The 21,825-nt window shown below is 45.9% G+C and overlaps 1 protein-coding gene across 2 annotated transcripts in view; it reads right to left on the bottom strand.

The window, feature by feature from the left end:
• The window catches only part of LOC139392083 (collagen, type VIII, alpha 2), a 98,784-nt gene that overhangs the window by 18,092 nt on the left and 58,867 nt on the right, over positions 1-21,825 (bottom strand). Inside the window, exon 1 of one of the 2 annotated variants that reach the window (XM_071139801.1) lies at positions 5,539-5,603. The exons of the other annotated variant lie outside the window; for it this stretch is intronic. The gene's annotated coding sequence lies outside the window, so the exon portion shown is untranslated. Of the gene's footprint in view, positions 1-5,538; positions 5,604-21,825 lie in introns of those variants that run through there. 2 annotated transcript variants of the gene reach the window in all.

Raw genomic sequence — 21,825 nt, 5'->3', positions numbered from 1 at the left:
CTCTAGTGCCAGTGAGTCAGTCTGGTTAACATTAGAACTCTAGTGCCAGTGAGTCAGTTTGGTTAACATTAGAACTCTAGTGCCAGTGAGTCAGTTTGGTTAACATTAGAACTCTAGTGCCAGTGAGTCAGTTTGGTTAACATTAGAACTCTAGTGCCAGTGAGTCAGTTTGGTTAACATTAGAACTCTAGTGCCAGTGAGTCAGTCTGGTTAACATTAGAACTCTAGTGCCAGTGAGTCAGTCTGGTTAACATTAGAACTCTAGTGCCAGTGAGTCAGTTTGGTTATCATTAGAACTCTAGTGCCAGTGAGTCAGTCTGGTTAACATTAGAACTCTAGTGCAAGTGAGTCAGTCTGGTTAACATTAGAACTCTAGTGCCAGTGAGTCAGTTTGGTTAACATTAGAACTCTAGTGCCAGTGAGTCAGTTTGGTTAACATTAGAACTCTAGTGCCAGTGAGTCAGTTTGGTTAACATTAGAACTCTAGTGCCAGTGAGTCAGTCTGGTTAACATTAGAACTCTAGTGCCAGTGAGTCAGTCTGGTTAACATTAGAACTCTAGTGCCAGTGAGTCAGTTTGGTTAACATTAGAACTCTAGTGCCAGTGAGTCAGTCTGGTTAACATTAGAACTATGGTGCAAGTGAGTCAGTTTGGTTAACATTAGAACTCTAGTACCAGTGAGTCAGTTTGGTTAACATTAGAACTCTAGTGCCAGTGAGTCAGTTTGGTTAACATTAGAACTCTAGTGCCAGTGAGTCAGTCTGGTTAACATTAGAACTCTAGTGCCAGTGAGTCAGTCTGGTTAACATTAGAACTCTAGTGCCAGTGAGTCAGTCTGGTTAACATTAGAACTCTAGTGCCAGTGAGTCAGTCTGGTTAACATTAGAACTCTAGTGCCAGTGAGTCAGTCGGGTTAACATTAGAACTCTAGTGCCAGTGAGTCAGTTTGGTTAACATTAGAACTCTAGTGCCAGTGAGTCAGTCTGGTTAACATTAGAACTCTAGTGCCAGTGAGTCAGTTTGGTTAACATTAGAACTCTAGTGCCAGTGAGTCAGTCTGGTTAACATTAGAACTCTAGTGCCAGTGAGTCAGTTTGGTTAACATTAGAACTCTAGTGCCAGTGAGTCAGTCTGGTTAACATTAGAACTCTAGTGCCAGTGAGTCAGTTTGGTTAACATTAGAACTCTAGTGCCAGTGAGTCAGTCTGGTTAACATTAGAACTCTAGTGCCAGTGAGTCAGTTTGGTTATCATTAGAACTCTAGTGCCAGTGAGTCAGTCTGGTTAACATTAGAACTCTAGTGCAAGTGAGTCAGTCTGGTTAACATTAGAACTCTAGTGCCAGTGAGTCAGTTTGGTTAACATTAGAACTCTAGTGCCAGTGAGTCAGTTTGGTTAACATTAGAACTCTAGTGCCAGTGAGTCAGTTTGGTTAACATTAGAACTCTAGTGCCAGTGAGTCAGTCTGGTTAACATTAGAACTCTAGTGCCAGTGAGTCAGTCTGGTTAACATTAGAACTCTAGTGCCAGTGAGTCAGTTTGGTTAACATTAGGACTCTAGTGCCAGTGAGTCAGTCTGGTTAACATTAGAACTATGGTGCAAGTGAGTCAGTTTGGTTAACATTAGAACTCTAGTGCCACTGAGTCAGTCTGGTTAACATTAGAACTCTAGTGCCAGTGAGTCAGTTTGGTTAACATTAGAACTCTAGTGCCAGTGAGTCAGTCTGGTTAACATTAGAACTCTAGTGCCAGTGAGTCAGTCTGGTTAACATTAGAACTCTATTGACAGTGAGTCAGTCTGGTTAACATTAGAACTCTAGTGCCAGTGAGTCAGTCTGGTTAACATTAGAACTCTAGTGCCAGTGAGTCAGTCTGGTTAACATTAGAACTCTAGTGCCAGTGAGTCAGTTTGGTTAACATTAGAACTCTAGTGCCAGTGAGTCAGTTTGGTTAACATTAGAACTCTAGTGCCAGTGAGTCAGTTTGGTTAACATTAGAACTCTAGTACCAGTGAGTCAGTTTGGTTAACATTAGAACTCTAGTGCCAGTGAGTCAGTTTGGTTAACATTAGAACTCTAGTGCCAGTGAGTCAGTCTGGTTAACATTAGAACTCTAGTGCCAGTGAGTCAGTCTGGTTAACATTAGAACTCTAGTGCCAGTGAGTCAGTCTGGTTAACATTAGAACTCTAGTGCCAGTGAGTCAGTCTGGTTAACATTAGAACTCTAGTGCCAGTGAGTCAGTCTGGTTAACATTAGAACTCTAGTGCCAGTGAGTCAGTTTGGTTAACATTAGAACTCTAGTGCCAGTGAGTCAGTCTGGTTAACATTAGAACTCTAGTGCCAGTGAGTCAGTTTGGTTAACATTAGAACTCTAGTGCCAGTGAGTCAGTCTGGTTAACATTAGAACTCTAGTGCCAGTGAGTCAGTTTGGTTAACATTAGAACTCTAGTGCCAGTGAGTCAGTCTGGTTAACATTAGAACTCTAGTGCCAGTGAGTCAGTTTGGTTAACATTAGAACTCTATTGCCAGTGAGTCAGTTTGGTTAACATTAGAACTCTAGTGCCAGTGAGTCAGTCTGGTTAACATTAGAACTCTACCGCCAGTGTGCAAAACTAAAGAGCCCAATTTGAGAGCCAAGAGGTCAGCCTGGGATGTTATTCAACCCTTCCAGCTGCAACATCCATGGATTGGTGTGTGTGTGTGTGTGTGTGTGTGTGTGTGTGTGTGTGTGTGTGTGTGTGTGTGTGTGTGTGTGTGTGTGTGTGTGTGTGTGTGTGTTTAGGTGCGCGTGTGTGTGTGTGTGTTTAGGTGCGTGTGTGTGCGTATGTGTGCTTACTATATGTGTGTTTCTGAATGTATGTTCATGCTAATTCGTGCCTGTGTGTGTGTCTGTGTGTGTTATTGGACCCACCCAGGTGCTATAGTGGCCGTGCCAGGGCTGGGTCTGGGTTAACGTGTTTTTGGCTGGCTATTTGTTTGACCTGTCATAGCTCGTGACAGCTGGACCTGTTTGCTTTAATTTCCAGAAGGAAGGAATGATCGCTTCATCCTCATGTTACCACCACCACAGATTTACACAACACGGATCAAGTCCAAGAGGGGAAACCACCACTAGAAGAAGCTGTGTGTGAGTGTGTTTATGCTCTTGTCTACATGTGTGTGTACATATGTGAACCGTAAAGTGGATACATCCAAGAGTGTGTAAATGGGACAGTTTCCTCTCCTCCCTGTCCCTCTGTATTCCTCTGCTGGTATTCAGAAGCTCTCTAATGATTAGAAAGGACGTAGGTTGAAATCCCAAACCTGTCCGTGAAATGCCTGAACGTTCCCACACCTCCATAAAGCAGGAAGCAGAGAGACAGAGACTACACCTCCATAAAGCAGGAAGCAGAGAGACAGCGACTACACCTCAATAAAGCAGGAAGCAGAGAGACAGCGACTACACCTCCATGAAGCAGGAAGCGGAGAGACAGGGACTACACCTCCATAAAGCAGGAAGCAAAGAGACAGCGACTACACCTCCATAAAGCAGGAAGCAGAGAGACAGCGACTACACCTCAATAAAGCAGGAAGCAGAGAGACAGCGACTACACCTCCATGAAGCAGGAAGCGGAGAGACAGGGACTACACCTCCATAAAGCAGGAAGCAAAGAGACAGGGACTACACCTCCATAAAGCAGGAAGCAGAGAGACAGCGACTACACCCCAATAAAGCAGGAAGCAGAGAGACAGGGACTACACCTCCATGAAGCAGGAAGCAGAGAGACAGGGACTACACCTCCACAAACCAGGAAGCAGAGAGACAGGGACTACACCTCCATAAACCAGGAAGCAGAGAGACAGGATTAACATCTCCACAAGCAGGAAGCGGAGAGACAGGGACTACACCTCCATAAAGCAGGAAGCAAAGAGACAGGGACTACACCTCCATAAAGCAGGACGCAGAGAGACAGCGACTACACCCCAATAAAGCAGGAAGCAGAGAGACAGGGACTACACCTCCATGAAGCAGGAAGCAGAGAGACAGGGACTACACCTCCACAAACCAGGAAGCAGAGAGACAGGGACTACACCTCCATAAACCAGGAAGCAGAGAGACAGGATTAACATCTCCACAAGCAGGAAACAGAGAGACAGGGACTACACCTCCATAAACCAGGAAGCAGAGAGACAGGATTAACACCTCCATAAACCAGGAAGCAGAGAGACAGGATTAACACCTCCATAAAGCAGGAAGCAGAGAGACAGGGACTACACCTCCATAAACCATGAAGCAGAGAGACAGGGACTACACCTCCATAAACCAGGAAGCAGAGAGACAGGCACTACACCTCCACAAGCAGGAAGCAGAGAGACAGGGACTACACCTCCACAAGCAGGAAGCAGAGAGACAGGGACTACACCTCCATAAACCAGGAAGCAGAGAGACAGGATTAACACCTCCATAAACCATGATGCAGAGAGACAGGGACTACACCTCCATAAACCAGGAAGCAGAGAGACAGGCACTACACCTCCACAAGCAGGAAGCAGAGAGACAGGGACTACACCTCCACAAGCAGGAAGCAGAGAGACAGGGACTACACCTCCATAAACCAGGAAGCAGAGAGACAGGATTAACACCTCCATAAACCAGGAAGCAGAGAGACAGGATCAACACCTCCATAAACCAGGAAGCAGAGAGACAGGATTAACACCTCCATAAAGCAGGAAGCAGAGAGACAGGGACTACACTTCCATAAGGGGGGATTTCCTTCGCTCATCATGCTCTAACGACTCCTTGTTGTATGCCGGGCGCCTGTTATCTGACTCCTTTCTGAGCCACAAACTCCCCTTAGTCTCTTGTATTCCACCAGCTCGTCTTCACCCTCTCCCTCCTTCCATACCCTCCCTCTGGCTAGCCTCCACTCTTTCATGTCACGTCCTCTTCTCCATCTTTACAGTTCACTCCGGCCCATTCTGAAGGATGGATGATGACCTCACGTTGGTGTGATCATTAGTAGTCGGACTTGTGTTGCTGTACCCTATAGTGTTTTTATTAACATTGTTTCTGGAGGACTATAGCTTTGTCTTGGACTTAGAAGTAGTAGGAGCCCACAATGCCACATACGTCAAGTTGTCCTCGTTAAGCCTTGGACGCTAAACTGTTGTGATCGAGTTTGGCCAAAGCTGCTCATTCTTTCCAACAGAACAATTCAGCAGAACTTTGTATTTTGATCATTATGGTTTCTTAGACCAAAGCGTTTAGGTTCCAAACACCAGGTTCCATAAAGTGGGTTCTGAGCACTGGGTTCTAAGGAGGTGTGGGTGCTAAGTACTTCAAAAGGTGTTGGCTCCATTCTATCTGGCTCTGTGTAGTAGCTCAGCTCTTTCCCTGTGGTTGTTTTGTGCCAGTGAGCACATAGTTTGCCGATATTTTACGGTCGTGTTAGGCTGTGTTTCTGAAAGCCTTCTGCAAGCTTCTCGTAATTAGTCACGTCTGGTGTGTGTGTGTGTGTGTGTGTGTGTGTGTTTGTGTGTAATCTGTGTCAGCACTCACCGAAAAATACTGACTTCCTCTCTCTACTCATACTCTACAGAGCTGGAGCCCAATCCAGGAAAAACATGATCACGCGACTGAGAGCGAGAGAGAGAGAGAGTACTTTGCTGGCTGAAGGTGTGTGGTTTTGTGGTGGGGGTAATTTAGACGAGTGTTTCAGTGCCCAGAGTCCTGCAGGCGTCTGAACATTCACACACACACGTACAGGTCTGCTTCTCCACAACTTCCTCACAATCTGTTTATCAAATGTTTTTCTTGAAAAGCTCTGCAGACACTGTTAAATAGTCCTGTCTGGCTGGCCACACCAGCCTGCTGGCCACACCAGCCTGCTGGCCACACCAGCCTGCTGGCCACACCAGCCTTCTGCCCACACCAGACTGATACCGGCCTGGACACACACACACACTTGGACATAAACACACGAAAACACACGCACACACATATATCGTTAGCCCCAAAACATGTTGATGCATATATTTTGACCTTTTATCCCACTACTGGCCACTGATTAAAGAAATGTAAAATACACATTACACAGAACAAAGACCGAAGGTATTCTTAACGCTTAAAGTTGAGTAGCATCCAAAACGGTAAAACGCCTCTGGCATAGAGCAATGACATTTTATGTAAAACAGATATCCTAAATAAATAAATAACACTCACACACAAGACCGTACAGTAATATCTACCAAAATGCAAAACAGGACAGAAAATGGTTTTTAGAAGAGAAGGAAATTAGAGAGAATTCTCTTAAAGTCCATGTGAGACCGCAAACCTTGTGGTATTCTGCTATTCTCACATGACACACACACACACACACACACACACACACACACACACACACACACACACACACACACACACACACACACACACACACACACACACACACACACACACACACACACACACACACACACACACTAATCCCCCTGAACCACACCTGGGTAACAACACACTAGCTCTCATATGGAACGATGTACCAAGGCACACACACACACACACACACACACACACACACACAGCTCACCAGTTGCGTTTGACGCCGGTCTCACGTGTTGAATGTTATTTAACATTGAAATGGAGCAGAAACAGAGAGGGCGTTAATAAGAGGAAGACTCCACACTCTCCAAACCATAGCTGACTGTAGCAGCTCAAGTGGCAAAGCAAGACACAGACCAGACACCAGGGACTCTCAGGGACAAGTAGACACGTCCCAAACCACTCCAGACCATCAGCTAATGTCATCATCAGAGAAGGGAATTGAACGCTGCTCTTTCACATGTGTTACATCGTGACTGTCTGGGTTAGAAACCCCGGTTGTCTGTCTGCGTCAGGGTCATATTAGCCCACGGAGCCAAAACTTAGCAAAGACTAAGGGAGAGCGCTATGAGGGGCTACAACACGTTGTCCGTTCTCAGGCAAGGTCACTCATGATGTACTGTCACATGACTGGACAAGACCTTTGTCCTGCATCTTTACCAACATTGACATCAAATCTAATTTGATTTGTCACATGCTTCATTGACAAAAGGTGTAGACTAATAGTGAAATGCTTACTGACAGGCCCTTCCTGACAACGCAGATAGAAAACAAGAGAAATAATAGAAAAATAATTACACAAAGAATAATAACACAATGAGTAACGATAACTTGGCGATATACACGAGGTACCAGTACTGAGTCGTTACGCAGAGGTACCAGTTCCGAGTCAATGTGCAGGGGTACCAGTACCGAGTCAATGTGCAGGAGTACCAGTACTGAGTCGATGTACAGGGGTACCAGTACTGAGTCGATGTACAGGGGTACCAGTACTGAGTCAATGTGCAGGGGTACCAGTACCGAGTCAATGTGCAGGGGTACCAGTACTGAGTCGATGTACAGGGGTACCAGTACTGAGTCAATGTGCAGGGGTACCAGTACCGAGTCAATGTGCAGGAGTACCAGTACTGAGTCGATGTACAGGGGTAAGAGGTTATGGAGGTAGATACAGTATGTTCATGTAGGTAGAGATAAAGTGACTAGGTAACAGGGTAGACAATTAACAGTAGCAGCATGTGATGAGTCAAAAGAGTGTGCAAAAAGGGCAAATGCAGTCCAGGTAACTGTTGGTTACTGTCTGAAGAACCAGTCTGAAGAATCATATTTACATGAATTCAAAGCAGTCACTCCCACTCTGAACATCTGACTCTAGGACTAAGAAGTTGTATTCTAATTAGTGTCTGTAGTTTTGTGATTGTACGGACATCACTTGTAAAATATGGCAATTTTCTGAAAGGTTAACATTTTTGGAGGTTTTCCTCTGACAGCAATGCCCCAACCACAACTTAATAGAATAGCTGGTGAACACTGCCACTCTTCAACCAATACCACATCACAAGGCTGGAGATCATGACCAATACCACATCACAAGGCTGGAGATCATGACCAATACCACATCACAAGGCTGGAGATCATGACCAAACCTCAACCACAACCACATGGCATAACTGGAGAGCTTCACCATACCTCAACCACAACCACATACAGTGCCTTGCGAAAGTATTCGGCCCCCTTGAACTTTGCGACCTTTTGTCACATTTCAGGCTTCAAACATAAAGATATAAAACTGTATTTTTTTGTGAAGAATCAACAACAAGTGGGACACAATCATGAAGTGGAATGACATTTATTGGATATTTCAAACTTTTTTAACAAATCAAAAACTGAAAAATTGGGCGTGCAAAATTATTCAGCCCCTTTACTTTCAGTGCAGCAAACTCTCTCCAGAAGTTCAGTGAGGATCTCTGAATGATCCAATGTTGACCTAAATGACTAATGATGATAAATACAATCCACCTGTGTGTAATCAAGTCTCTGTATAAATGCACCTGCACTGTGATAGTCTCAGAGGTCCGTTAAAAGCACAGAGAGCATCATGAAGAACAATGAACACACCAGGCAGGTCCGAGATACTGTTGTGAAGAAGTTTTAAGCCGGATTTGGATACAAAAAGATTTCCCAAGCTTTAAACATCCCAATGAGCACTGTGCAAGTGATAATATTGAAATGGAAGGAGTATCAGACCACTGCAAATCTACCAAGACCTGGCCGTCCCTCTAAACTTTCAGCTCATGCAAGGAGAAGACTGATCAGAGATGCAGCCAAGAGGCCCATGATCACTCTGGATGAACTGCAGAGATCTACAGCTGAGGTGGGAGACTCTGTCCATAGGACAACAATCTATATTGCACAAATCTGGCCTTTATGGAAGAGTGGCAAGAAGAAAGCCATTTCTTAAAGATATCCATAAAAAGTGTCGTTTAAAGTTTGCCACAAGCCACCTGGGAGACACACCAAACATGTGGAAGAAGGTGCTCTGGTCAGATGAAACCAAAATTGAACTTTTTGGCAACAATGCAAAACGTTATGTTTGGCGTAAAAGCAACACAGCTGAACACACCATCCCCACTGTCAAACATGGTGGTGGCAGCATCATGGTTTGGGCCTGCTTTTCTTCAGCAGGGACAGGGAAGATGGTTCAAATTGATGGGAAGATGGATGGAGCCAAATACAGGACCATTCTGGAAGAAAACCTGATGGAGTCTGCAAAAGACCTGAGACTGGGACGGAGATTTGTCTTCCAACAAGACAATGATCCAAAACATAAAGCAAAATCTACAATGGAATGGTTCAAAAATAAACATATCCAGGTGTTAGAATGGCCAAGTCAAAGTCCAGACCTGAATCCAATCGAGAATCTGTGGAAAGAACTGAAAACTGCTGTTCACAAATGCTCTCCAAGTACCCTGCTTCCCCATTGAAACACCTGGAGCCTGGTCTCACTTGAAATCAGAGGACAGGCTCATTGTAATGGTTGGAACTGAAATAACGGAACGTTCCGTTTATTCCATTGTAACCATTACTATGAGCCATCCTCCCTTCACCAGCCACCACTGTTACAATCTGACCGCTGCCTCTTAACCCAAGATAACAATGTGATGCGAACAGCTGAGCAGCGCTCTACTATGTCACTTTCTCAACCAATTAATGATAGTATAACCAAATATCAGTCCAGTCAAGGGAGTGGAAAAGCAAACACACAGCTCACAAGGGACACAACTGAGTGACTGTGTTAGTGGCTTTACCAGCTGCACGTTTACAATGCAGGCCAATGGAGAAGTGTAAAGTCATGTGTCCACAGTGGGGGTGAAAGGTACACTTGTAAACACCATACAAACACACTACACACACTCAAATTAAACTAATTAAAAAACACACTGTCAACCTCACACACTGTGCTTAGTGAGTCTGAGGGTGTGTGTAGGAGAGGAAAATGAGCGTGTGGGCTTTAATTTGGAGTTTCATTTTTTCACTTTGAGGTAATTCCTCTCTTAGCCTGAGTGTCAGTCAGGTCTAACCCCCTTCCGGTGTCAACAGACCACATGTTACTCAGCTTCCGGTGTCAACAGACAACATGTTACTCAGCTTCCGGTGTCAGCAGACATGTTACTCAGCTTCCGGTGTCAACAAACATGTTACTCAGCTTCCGGTGTCAACAGACAACATGTTACTCAGCTTCCGGTGTCAACAGACCACATGTTACTCAGCTTTCGGTGTCAACAGACAACATGTTACTCAGCTTCCGGTGTCAACAGACCACATGTTACTCAGCTTCCGGTGTCAGCAGACATGTTACTCAGCTTCCGGTGTCAACAAACATGTTACTCAGCTTCCGGTGTCAACAGACAACATGTTACTCAGCTTCCGGTGTCAACAGACCACATGTTACTCAGCTTCCGGTGTCTTCAGACAACATGTTACTCAGCTTCCGGTGTCAACAGACATGTTACTCAGCTTCCGGTGTCAACAAACATGTTACTCAGCTTCCGGTGTCAACAGACAACATGTTACTCAGCTTCCGGTGTCAACAAACATGTTACTCAGCTTCCGGTGTCAACAGACAACATGTTACTCAGCTTCCGGTGTCAACAGACAACATGCTACTCAGCTTCCGGTGTCAGCAGACATGTTACTCAGCTTCCGGTGTCAACAAACATGTTATTCAGCTTCCGGTGTCAACAGACCACATGTTACTCAGCTTCCGGTGTCAACAGACCACATGTTACTCAGCTTCCGGTGTCAACAAACAACATGTTACTCAGCTTCCGGTGTCAACAGACCACATGTTACTCAGCTTCCGGTGTCAACAAACATGTTACTCAGCTTCTGGTGTCAACAGACAACATGTTACTCAGCTTCCGGTGTCAACAGACAACATGCTACTCAGCTTCCGGTGTCAGCAGACATGTTACTCAGCTTCCGGTTTCAACAAACATGTTACTCAGCTTCCAGTGTCAACAGACAACATGTTACTCAGCTTCTGGTGTCAACAGACAACATGTTACTCAGCTTCCGGTGTCAGCAGACATGTTACTCAGCTTCCGGTGTCAACAAACATTTTATTCAGCTTCCGGTGTCAACAGACCACATGTTACTCAGCTTCCGGTGTCAACAGACCACATGTTACTCAGCTTCCGGTGTCAACAGACAACATGTTACTCAGCTTCCGGTGTCAACAGACATGTTACTCAGCTTCCGGTGTCAACAAACATGTTACTCAGCTTCCAGTGTCAACAGACAACATGTTACTCAGCTTCCGGTGTCAACAGACAACATGCTACTCAGCTTCCGGTGTCAACAGACATGTTACTCAGCTTCCGGTGTCAACAGACCACATGTTACTCAGCTTCTGGTGTCAACAAACAACATGTTACTCAGCTTCCGGTGTCAACAGACATGTTACTAAGCTTCCGGTGTCAACAGACATGTTACTCAGCTTCCAGTGTCAGCAAGCTGGAGTACAGTAAAGTCCTGGAGGCTGGAGTACAGTAAAGTCTACAGGCTGGAGTACAGTAAAGTCTACAGGCTGGAGAACAGTAAAGTCTACAGGCTGGAGTACAGTAAAGTCTACAGGCTGGAGTACAGTAAAGTCCTGGAGGCTGGAGTACAGTAAAGTCCTGCAGGCTGGAGAACAGTAAAGTCTACAGGCTGGAGTACAGTAAAGTCTACAGGCTGGAGTACAGTAAAGTCTACAGGCTGGAGTACAGTAAAGTCTACAGGCTGGAGTACAGTAAAGTCTACAGGCTGGAGTACAGTAAAGTCTACAGGCTGGAGAACAGTAAAGTCTACAGGCTGGAGTACAGTAAAGTCCTGGAGGCTGGAGTACAGTAAAGTCTACAGGCTGGAGTACAGTAAAGTCTACAGGCTGGAGTACAGTAAAGTCTACAGGCTGGAGTACAGTAAAGTCCTGGAGGCTGGAGTACAGTAAAGTCTACAGGCTGGAGTACAGTAAAGTCTACAGGCTGGAGTACAGTAAAGTCCTGCAGGCTGGAGTACAGTAAAGTCTACAGGCTGGAGTAGAGTAAAGTCCTGCAGGCTGGAGTACAGTAAAGTCTACAGGCTGGAGTACAGTAAAGTCTACAGGCTGGAGTACAGTAAAGTCCTGGAGGCTGGAGTACAGTAAAGTCTACAGGCTGGAGTACAGTAAAGTCTACAGGCTGGAGTACAGTAAAGTCTACAGGCTGGAGTACAGTAAAGTCTACAGGCTGGAGTACAGTAAAGTCCTGGAGGCTGGAGTACAGTAAAGTCTACAGGCTGGAGTACAGTAAAGTCTACAGGCTGGAGTACAGTAAAGTCTACAGGCTGGAGTACAGTAAAGTCTACAGGCTGGAGTACAGTAAAGTCCTGGAGGCTGGAGTACAGTAAAGTCTACAGGCTGGAGTACAGTAAAGTCTACAGGCTGGAGTACAGTAAAGTCTACAGGCTGGAGTACAGTAAAGTCTACAGGCTGGAGTACAGTAAAGTCTACAGGCTGGAGTACAGTAAAGTCTACAGGCTGGAGTACAGTAAAGTCCTGGAGGCTGGAGTACAGTAAAGTCCTGGAGGCTGGAGTACAGTAAAGTCCTGGAGGCTGGAGTACAGTAAAGTCCTGGAGGCTGGAGTACAGTAAAGTCTACAGGCTGGAGTACAGTAAAGTCTACAGGCTGGAGTACAGTAAAGTCTACAGGCTGGAGTACAGTAAAGTCTACAGGCTGGAGTACAGTAAAGTCTACAGGCTGGAGTACAGTAAAGTCTACAGGCTGGAGTACAGTAAAGTCTACAGGCTGGAGTACAGTAAAGTCCTGGAGGCTGGAGTACAGTAAAGTCCTGCAGGCTGGAGTACAGTAAAGTCTACAGGCTGGAGTACAGTAAAGTCTACAGGCTGGAGTACAGTAAAGTCCTGGAGGCTGGAGTACAGTAAAGTCTACAGGCTGGAGTACAGTAAAGTCCTGGAGGCTGGAGAACAGTAAAGTCTACAGGCTGGAGTACAGTAAAGTCTACAGGCTGGAGTACAGTAAAGTCCTGGAGGCTGGAGTACAGTAAAGTCTACAGGCTGGAGTACAGTAAAGTCCTGGAGGCTGGATGTACAGTAAAGTCTACAGGCTGGAGAACAGTAAAGTCTACAGGCTGGAGTACAGTAAAGTCCTGGAGGCTGGAGTACAGTAAAGTCTACAGGCTGGAGTACAGTAAAGTCTACAGGCTGGAGTACAGTAAAGTCTACAGGCTGGAGTACAGTAAAGTCCTGGAGGCTGGAGTACAGTAAAGTCTACAGGCTGGAGTACAGTAAAGTCTACAGGCTGGAGTACAGTAAAGTCCTGGAGGCTGGAGTACAGTAAAGTCCTGGAGGCTGGAGTACAGTAAAGTCTACAGGCTGGAGTACAGTAAATTCTACAGGCTGGAGTACAGTAAAGTCTACAGGCTGGAGTACAGTAAAGTCTACAGGCTGGAGTACAGTAAAGTCTACAGGCTGGAGTACAGTAAAGTCCTGCAGGCTGGAGTACAGTAAAGTCTACAGGCTGGAGTACAGTAAAGTCCTGGACCGAGCATGTGTATGTGAGTGTGTGTGTGTGTGTGTGTGTGTTTGTATGTGTGTATGTGTGTGTATGTGTGTATGTGTGTGTATGTGTGTGTGTATGTGTGTGTATGTGTATGTGTGTATGTGTGTGTATGTGTGTGTATATGTATGTGTGTGTGTGTATGTGTGTATGTGTGTGTGTGTGTGTGTGTGTGTGTGTGTGTGTGTGTATGTGTGTGTGTGTGTATGTGCCTATTTACTGTGCTGAGTGGTCTATCCGTCTGTATTAGCCGTGCAGCATTTACGGTGACATGGCCTCTGCAGACGTCACAGCATTCATACCTCTTCCGCATCGCCGAGCAGCACAGAGCTGTTGTGGAGGAAGTTGTCAAGGAAGTGAGTTTGTGTTTAGACAGGAACTCCCGCCCACACCTACCGTCAACCAATCACAACGCAGAGGTATACGGTTCCCTCCGCATTGTTACAACATTTGAAAGGAGCACAGCGATGCGGCACAGAGCTCAATGTGGCCTTTGGGTGCCTCCAGAATCTTCGCATTGCGTCACACCATCCATACGGTGCCTTCGACCACATATTCGGATCAAGCATAAATTGGCTCTTAGATAGCTTATTACATCTGACTAAGAGTTAAAGTGGGGGTAACTGGCCACAGGGCCATTAACCCATATAACCTCACACATTTAAAAGTCTGTGTAGGGACCCCCCACGGAGGTCACTGTATTCTCACTGGTCAATCCAAAATGGGAATAACAGGGAGTGAGAGGAGAGAGTGAGTATGTGAGAGAGAGGAACAGAAAGAGAGAAAAACAGAAAGAGAGATGAATTCTCCAGACAGAGCTATACCTTATCCCCTGACACCATGAGGTGAGAGAGGGAGACAGAAAGACAGAGAAAGAGAGTGAGATAGAGAGGGAGACAGACAGAGAGAGAGGGAGACAGACAGAGAGAGAGAGAGAGAGAGAGAGAGAGGGAGGGAGACAGACAGAGAGAGAGAGAGAGAGAGAGGGAGAGAGAGAGAGAGAGAGAGAGAGAGGGAGACAGACAGAGAGAGAGAGATTGAGGGAGACAGACAGAGAGACAAGGCAAGAAGGGCATTCTATGCCATCAAAAGGAACATAAATTTCAACATACCAATTAGGATTTGGCTAAAAATACTTGAATCAGTCATAGAGCCCATTGCCCTTTATGGTTGTGAGGTCTGGGGTCCGCTCACCAACCAAGACTTCACAAAATGGGACAAACACCAAATTGAGACTCTGCACGCAGAATTCTGCAAAAATATCCTCAGTGTACAACGTAGAACACCAAATAATGCATGCAGAGCAGAATTAGGCCGATACCCACTAATTATCAAAATCCAGAAAAGAGCCGTTAAATTCTATAACCACCTAAAAGGAAGCGATTCCCAAACCTTCCATAACAAAGCCATCACCTACAGAGAGATGAACCTGGAGAAGAGTCCCCTAAGCAAGCTGGTCCTGGGGCTCTGTTCACAAACACAAACACACCCTACAGAGCCCCAGGACAACAGCACAATTAGACCCAACCAAATCATGAGAAAACAAAAAGATAATTACTTGACACATTGGAAAGAATTAACAAAAAAACAGAGCAAACTAGAATGCTATTTGGCCCTACACAGAGAGTACACAGCGGCGGAATACCTGACCACTGTGACTGACCCAAAATTAAGGAAAGCTTTGACTATGTACAGACTCAGTGAGCATAGCCTTGCTATTGAGAAAGGCCACCATAGGCAGACATGGCTCTCAAGAGAAGACAGGCTATGTGCTCACTGCCCACAAAATGAGGTGGAAACTGAGCTGCACTTCCTAACCTCCTGCCCAATGTATGACCATATTAGAGAGACATATTTCCCTCAGATTACACAGATCCACAAAGAATTCGAAAACAAATCCAATTTTGAAAAACTCCCATATCTACTGGGTGAAATTCCACAGTGTGCCATCACAGCAGCAAGAACATTTGTAATGTCTTTATTGTTTTGAAACTTCTGTATGTGTAATGTTTACTGTTAATTTTTATTGTTTTTCACTTTATATATTCACTTTGTATATTATCTACCTCGCTTTGGCAATGTTAACACATGTTTCCCATGCCAATAAAGCCCTTGAATTGAATAGAGAGAGAGAGAGAGAGAGAGAGAGAGAGAGAGAGAGAGAGAGAGAGAGAGAGAGAGAGAGAGAGAGAGAGAGAGAGAGACAGACAGACAGACAGGCAGGCAGGCAGGCAGGCAGGCAGGCAGGCAGGCAGGCAGGCAGGCAGGCAGGCAGGCAGGCAGGCAGGCAGGCAGGCAGGCAGGCAGGCAGGCAGGCAGGCAGGCAGGCAGGCAGGCAGGCAGGCAGGCAGGCAGGCAGGCAGGCAGGCAGGCAGGCAGGCAGGCAGGCAGGCAGGCAGGCAGGCAGGCAGGCAGGCAGGCAGGCAGGCAGGCAGGCAGGCAGGCAGGCAGGCAGGCAGGCAGGCAGGCAGGCAGGCAGGCAGGCAGGCAGGCAGGCAGGCAGGCAGGCAGGCAGGCAGTGAAATAGATAGACCCAGGCAGGCAGGCAGGCAGGCAGGCAGGCAGGCAGGCAGGCAGGCAGGCAGGCAGGCAGGCAGGCAGGCAGGCAGGCAGGCAGGCAGGCAGGCAGGCAGGCAGGCAGGCAGGCAGGCAGGCAGGCAGGCAGGCAGGCAGGCAGGCAGGCAGGCAGGCAGGCAGGCAGGCAGGCAGGCAGGCAGGCAGGCAGGCAGGCAGGCAGGCAGGCAGGCAGGCAGGCAGGCAGGCAGGCAGGCAGGCAGGCAGGCAGGCAGGCAGGCAGGCAGGCAGGCAGGCAGGCAGGCAGGCAGGCAGGCAGGCAGGCAGGCAGGCAGGCAGGCAGGCAGGCAGGCAGGCAGGCAGGCAGACAGACAGTGAAATAGATAGACCCTAGCTATGCAGACTCAATCTTTCCCTTGACCCGTCGCTGCACCTAAACTCAATATGACCGGCTGATTAGGTAATCGAGAATATGAAATAATAAAAAACATTCCTATAAAGGGCAACGTGCTTCCAGCTTTCCTCTGCTTCTGAGTGAACTAACATCGGCCAGAATGAAGGCCATGCAAACAAGTGAATACCATCTCTCTCCTTTAGACTCTGTCTGTACTGGAAAACAGCTCCATTTTCCCCCTGTCTCTCCTCTCCTCGTATCATCTCTCTAAGCCTCTCCCTCTCAGCACAGCACATTGCTGGTGTGAATAGTTTAAAGTGCTATGCCAAGACCGGAGCATTGAAATACACACACACACAGAGACTAAATCAAATCAAATCCCTCCCAACTTTCCATTCCCCATAGACGACAAGGAGAGAACAGATGAAAAAGGGTTAGAGAGAGAGAGAATGGCTCACAGGGCTAGTTTGATGGATGGAAGAAATGGTGGTGTGATGGATAGACAGAGAAAAAAGACAAGTGTAGCCATTTAGTCCCATACTGGTGGCTCTGTTATAACAGCAGTGTGTGGTGTGTGAGAGGAGTACCCTGTGTTGTGTCTCCTGTCTCTGTGTTGTGTATCTTGTCTCTGTGTTGTGTCTCCTGTCTCTGTGTTGTGTCTCCTGTCTCTGTGTTGTGTCTCCTGTCTCTGTGTTGTGTCTCTGTGTCCTGTCTCTTATCTCTGTGTTGTGTCTCCTGTCTCTGTGTTGTCTCCTGTATCTGTGTTGTGTCTCTGTGTTGTGTCTCTTGTCTCTGTGTTGTGTCACCTGTCTCTTGTCTCTGTGTTGTGTCTCTTGTCTCTGTGTTGTGTCTCTTGTCTCTGTGTTGTGCCTCCTGTCCCTATGTTATGTCTCCTGTCTCTGTGCCATGTCTCCCAGCAAGATGACGAATGTGGAATTGCTGTCCCTGAATGATGGTGGCATTCACCCTTCACCAGTGGACTTGGGCCTTGAGGGCTCGATAAACTCTCTACCGTACTAGTGTTGCACATTTCCGATAACTTCCCCAAAATTCCCTGGTTTTCCAGGAATTCTGGGTGGAATTGGGATTTCTGGAAAACCTGGACATTTTGGGAAAGTTACTCAAAGTTGGCAACCTTTTACTACCTGTAATATTCATTAGATTGTTGTTCAAAGATCTATGTTACAAAGTCTAAGAGGCAGTGAGATGAATGACGAGATTAAAGTCATGATGGTACAACTAGTTTAACAACCTAGTTGAACTTCAGTAGAGGACACATCCTGTGTGAACCCCCTGACCACTGGGAGGGGGACGCTGTACCTGGGTCATAGGGGAAGTGTTGCATAATACCTCAGTGAACATGAACAGCAGAAGGTACATTTGTATTACACACGAACAACCATTTCATTTCACAACATCACATCATTTCCTTAGTCATTTCAGTTACATTCATGGTCGCATCTCTCAAGACCCAAGCCCATTCTGGCTGGTTTCAGTCCATGTAGACAACTGGGGTTTACTTTGGATTCTGTGTTCTGAAGGCGTGAACTCGTTCAGAGCACCACACTAGAGGGTTAAGACCTCTGTAAAGCACAGGCAATCCATTGTTCCATTCCTTATTGCTGGATTGGAAAAATTCCCAACCTGCACGTAGCCGACAATGATTTCCAGGAGGGAAAGTCCAAAGTCCTTAAAGTCAGTTTTTCTCTAACGGAATTCCATGGAATACCACTGATCTGGGGTTGACACTTCATCAAAACACTGAGCTAATACACCCCACACTGTCATGAACCATCTGGGGATCTTTACTGGAGCGAGATAGAGACACATGGTGGAGGGAGAGAGAGGAAAAAGAAAGAGAGAATTAAAGAAAGAGAGAAAATTTGAGAGAAATGAAAGAGGGATGAAAGGGATGTGGAACAGGGAGAAGAAAGAAATAAAGAGAGGTAGAGAGAAGTCCCTGGTCTGCGTCCTGACCCATTTCAGATGTGTGCCACGCCAATCGTCTCACACTCTTTCTACCCACTACAACAGGCCTGGACGCACAGTAATAACCATCGTACACACACAGAGAGCCTGCTGACAAAGAGAGCAAGAGAAGAAAGGAGAGAGAGACAGCCTACGTCTCAGGATAGAGAGAAACAGCCTACGTCTCAGGATGGAGAGAGACCGTGAAAGAGAATGGGGATTATCATTTAATAAGGGCCAGGAAATCTTTGTCAAATCCCCCCGAAGGAGATGAAATGCCTCCATGCTTCCATGCCCCAGGCTCAGAGGTTGTGTGTGTGTGTGTGTGTGTGTGTGTGTGTGTGTGTGTGTGTGTGTGTGTGTGTGTGTGTGTGTGTGTATGTGTGTGTGTGGTTGTGTGTGGTTGTGTGTGTGTGTGGTTGTGTGTGTGTGTGTGGTTGTGTGTGTGCACCCTTGACTGTGCTTGGAGACAAGAGGTATAACTCAGAGATCTATAGCATTAAATTAGATCAGATACCCGTTGGAGGCAGAACATATAGAAATAAGGCCCTGTACTTGTATTAGCTCAGACCCACTACGTCCCAAATTAAATGCACCCTATTCCCTATATTGTGCACTATTTTTGGTCAGATGGGCCCTGGTCAACAGGTGGTGCAACTACACACGGAATAGGGTGCCATTTTGGAGTCATCCAGCCTTACAGACCCTTACAGAGCCCCACCGTGCTCCAAATACAGTAGCCTAAGATATGTAGGACATGAGAAGGCATCTGATAGAGTGACACTAACTCATGTGCTGTGAGGTATTACACATGGCTATTACATTACACAATCAACCAATCAAGTGTGGTCAGGTGTGTGTGCATGTGTTTCTGCATATCATGACAGATACAGAATATAGATCGTCCTTTCTGTACTCTTGGGGAAAGTGCATTCCCCATACGATTAGTTGATAAGAGAGTGTGTGTGCATTCTTAAGTCAGTGTCATGAAGTTGGCCTGGTGGTAGGTTTATGACAGTCATAAATAACTATTCCCCCTTTTTCCTCTCTCTACCCTACTGATGTGACATTTGAAATCCACTCGGTTAACATAGAGATTCTGGGAACATCAGAAGGTGGGGGGAAATGAACTATATTCTGGTAATCCGACCAGTTGAACATATGTGGTGGTACTTAATGAATATGATGTCAGTTCGGTCGTCATCTGAGACATTCTCATCAATGATAGGATGACATAAACAGTGGAAAGTCTACACATTATAGTTATCAGATTAACATGGAATTGTTGTTCAATTTAAATGTTTGAATATAAAATTATTGGTGAAAAGATTAAATGTAATTTTAGCTTCCAAATGAGAGATTTGGGTTTTCATAAGGTTAGGGCTCTGCTCTGCCCTGTGAAGGGACATGGGTTATAAAACTATGAAAACCTACCCTTCTCCCTCCACTATATAAAGCCTTGACGACAATATAACCTCCTGTTCCGATGATGTGAGGATGGCGATCCATACATTAAAAGCACTAATATGTCAACTGTTCCGGGTACATGAGGATGGCGATCCATACATTAAAAGCACTAATATGTCAACTGTTCCGGGTACATGAGGATGGCGATCCATACATTAAAAGCACCAATATGTCAACTGTTCCGGGTACATGAGGATGGCGATCCATACATTAAAAGCACTAATATGTCAACTGTTCCGGGTACATGAGGATGGCGATCCATACATTAAAAGCACTAATATGTCAACTGTTCCGGTACATGAGGATGGCGATCCATACATTAAAAGCACTAATATGTCAACTGTTCCGGGTACATGAGGATGGCGATCCGATGTCAGAACTTTGAACTCTTATTCACTACAGAAGTGATACCTCCTAGCCGTTGAGTTAGCAACAGCAGCTGCAAACGTGGGCTAGGAAAGAACAGACAGAGTATCCTGTCTCCCACACAACGACATTACTACAACGTATGCAATTTACCAGCAGAGACATTCTTCAAAGGACTCTGTTGGGCAACACGGCCTTCCATCTACCATCAACCTACCGAAGCGCAGCTCAGAGTAAACATGTATTGCATTTTCCAAATGGGCAGTAATTTAGAATGCATACGTTCTGTATTTACAATAGAGTAGCTGCCTACGGCCCAATAGAGACATAGCTTCTCCCTTTGTTCTTCAGTCTTTCCGCTCTTTCACTCAAACCCAGCCCCCTTTTCTATGGGCAACCAGCTGTCATATCTGTTCCATCCGCTAGGGACGTTTTTCTTTATGACATAATTTGTAATCAAGGTATGATTCATTCTGTGTAGATGTAATTCTGTGTGATTAGTTAGGTATTTAGTCAATAAATAATTAAACCCAATTTTGTATTGCTGATTCAACTAGTTAGCCAGGGTTCGTGAAGATAACAGCTCTATAAATATTATTTCATGGTGCCCCGACTCTCTAGTTAATGACATTTACATGTTTAGCTCAATCAGGTCATATTAATTACATAGAAAGGATTTTATAGAATAGCATGTCATATAACTTAATCCGGCATAGCCAAAGACATGACATCAGTGTATTTTTGTAGTCTGACACACCAGATCAGTCTGACACAGAGCAGTCTGACACACCAGATCAGTCTCACACACCAGATCAGTCTGACACACCAGATCAGTCTGACACACCAGATCAGTCTGACACAGAGCAGTCTGACACACCAGATCAGTCTGACACAGAGCAGTCTGACACACCAGATCAGTCTGATACACCAGAACAGTCTGACACAGAGCAGTCTGACACACCAGAACAGTCTGACACAGAGCAGTCTGACACACCAGAACAGTCTGACACAGAGCAGTCTGACACACCAGATCAGTCTGACACACCAGAACAGTCTGACACAGAGCAGTCTGACACACCAGAACAGTCTGACACACCAGATCAGTCTGACACAGAGCAGTCTGACACACCAAAGTAGGCTGATACACGAGATCAGTCTGACACACCAGATCAGTCTGATACATCAGGTGGGAGGATGCATTTGGGGCTTGTGAAAGACTCCAATCCTGTCTTGCTATGCTTCAGGGTCCCCCACATCCTAACTGTCTCACACACAGACTTGTGAATCCACTCACACACACACACACAAACACACACACACACACACACACACACACACACACACACACACACACACACACACACACACACACACACACACACACACACACACACACACTGTAGCATGTAAATCATTTCTCTGTGCCACCGGGTAAGCTGTCAGCGCAGGCTGAGGCTCATGCTGATTAACTCATGGAACATCCAGAGTTTCACCTCCTAACTTATGGCTTCACACTATAAAACACACTGAATGAAAATAAGCCCAATCATTTTCCATGGGTGACTGCCTAATATAATTATGCCGAACAACAGAGGCAATTTCCTAAAGCTTAGCTCAAAAGCTTTAAGTTTGTGAGTTAAGTGGGATGTAACAAAGTCTAGT

Source organism: Oncorhynchus clarkii, chromosome 32 (genome assembly GCF_045791955.1).
Source record: "Oncorhynchus clarkii lewisi isolate Uvic-CL-2024 chromosome 32, UVic_Ocla_1.0, whole genome shotgun sequence".
Lineage (NCBI taxonomy): Eukaryota > Metazoa > Chordata > Actinopteri > Salmoniformes > Salmonidae > Oncorhynchus > Oncorhynchus clarkii.
The sequence above is the reverse complement of the archived record's forward strand: the minus strand, read 5'-3'. Positions and strand labels throughout refer to the sequence as shown.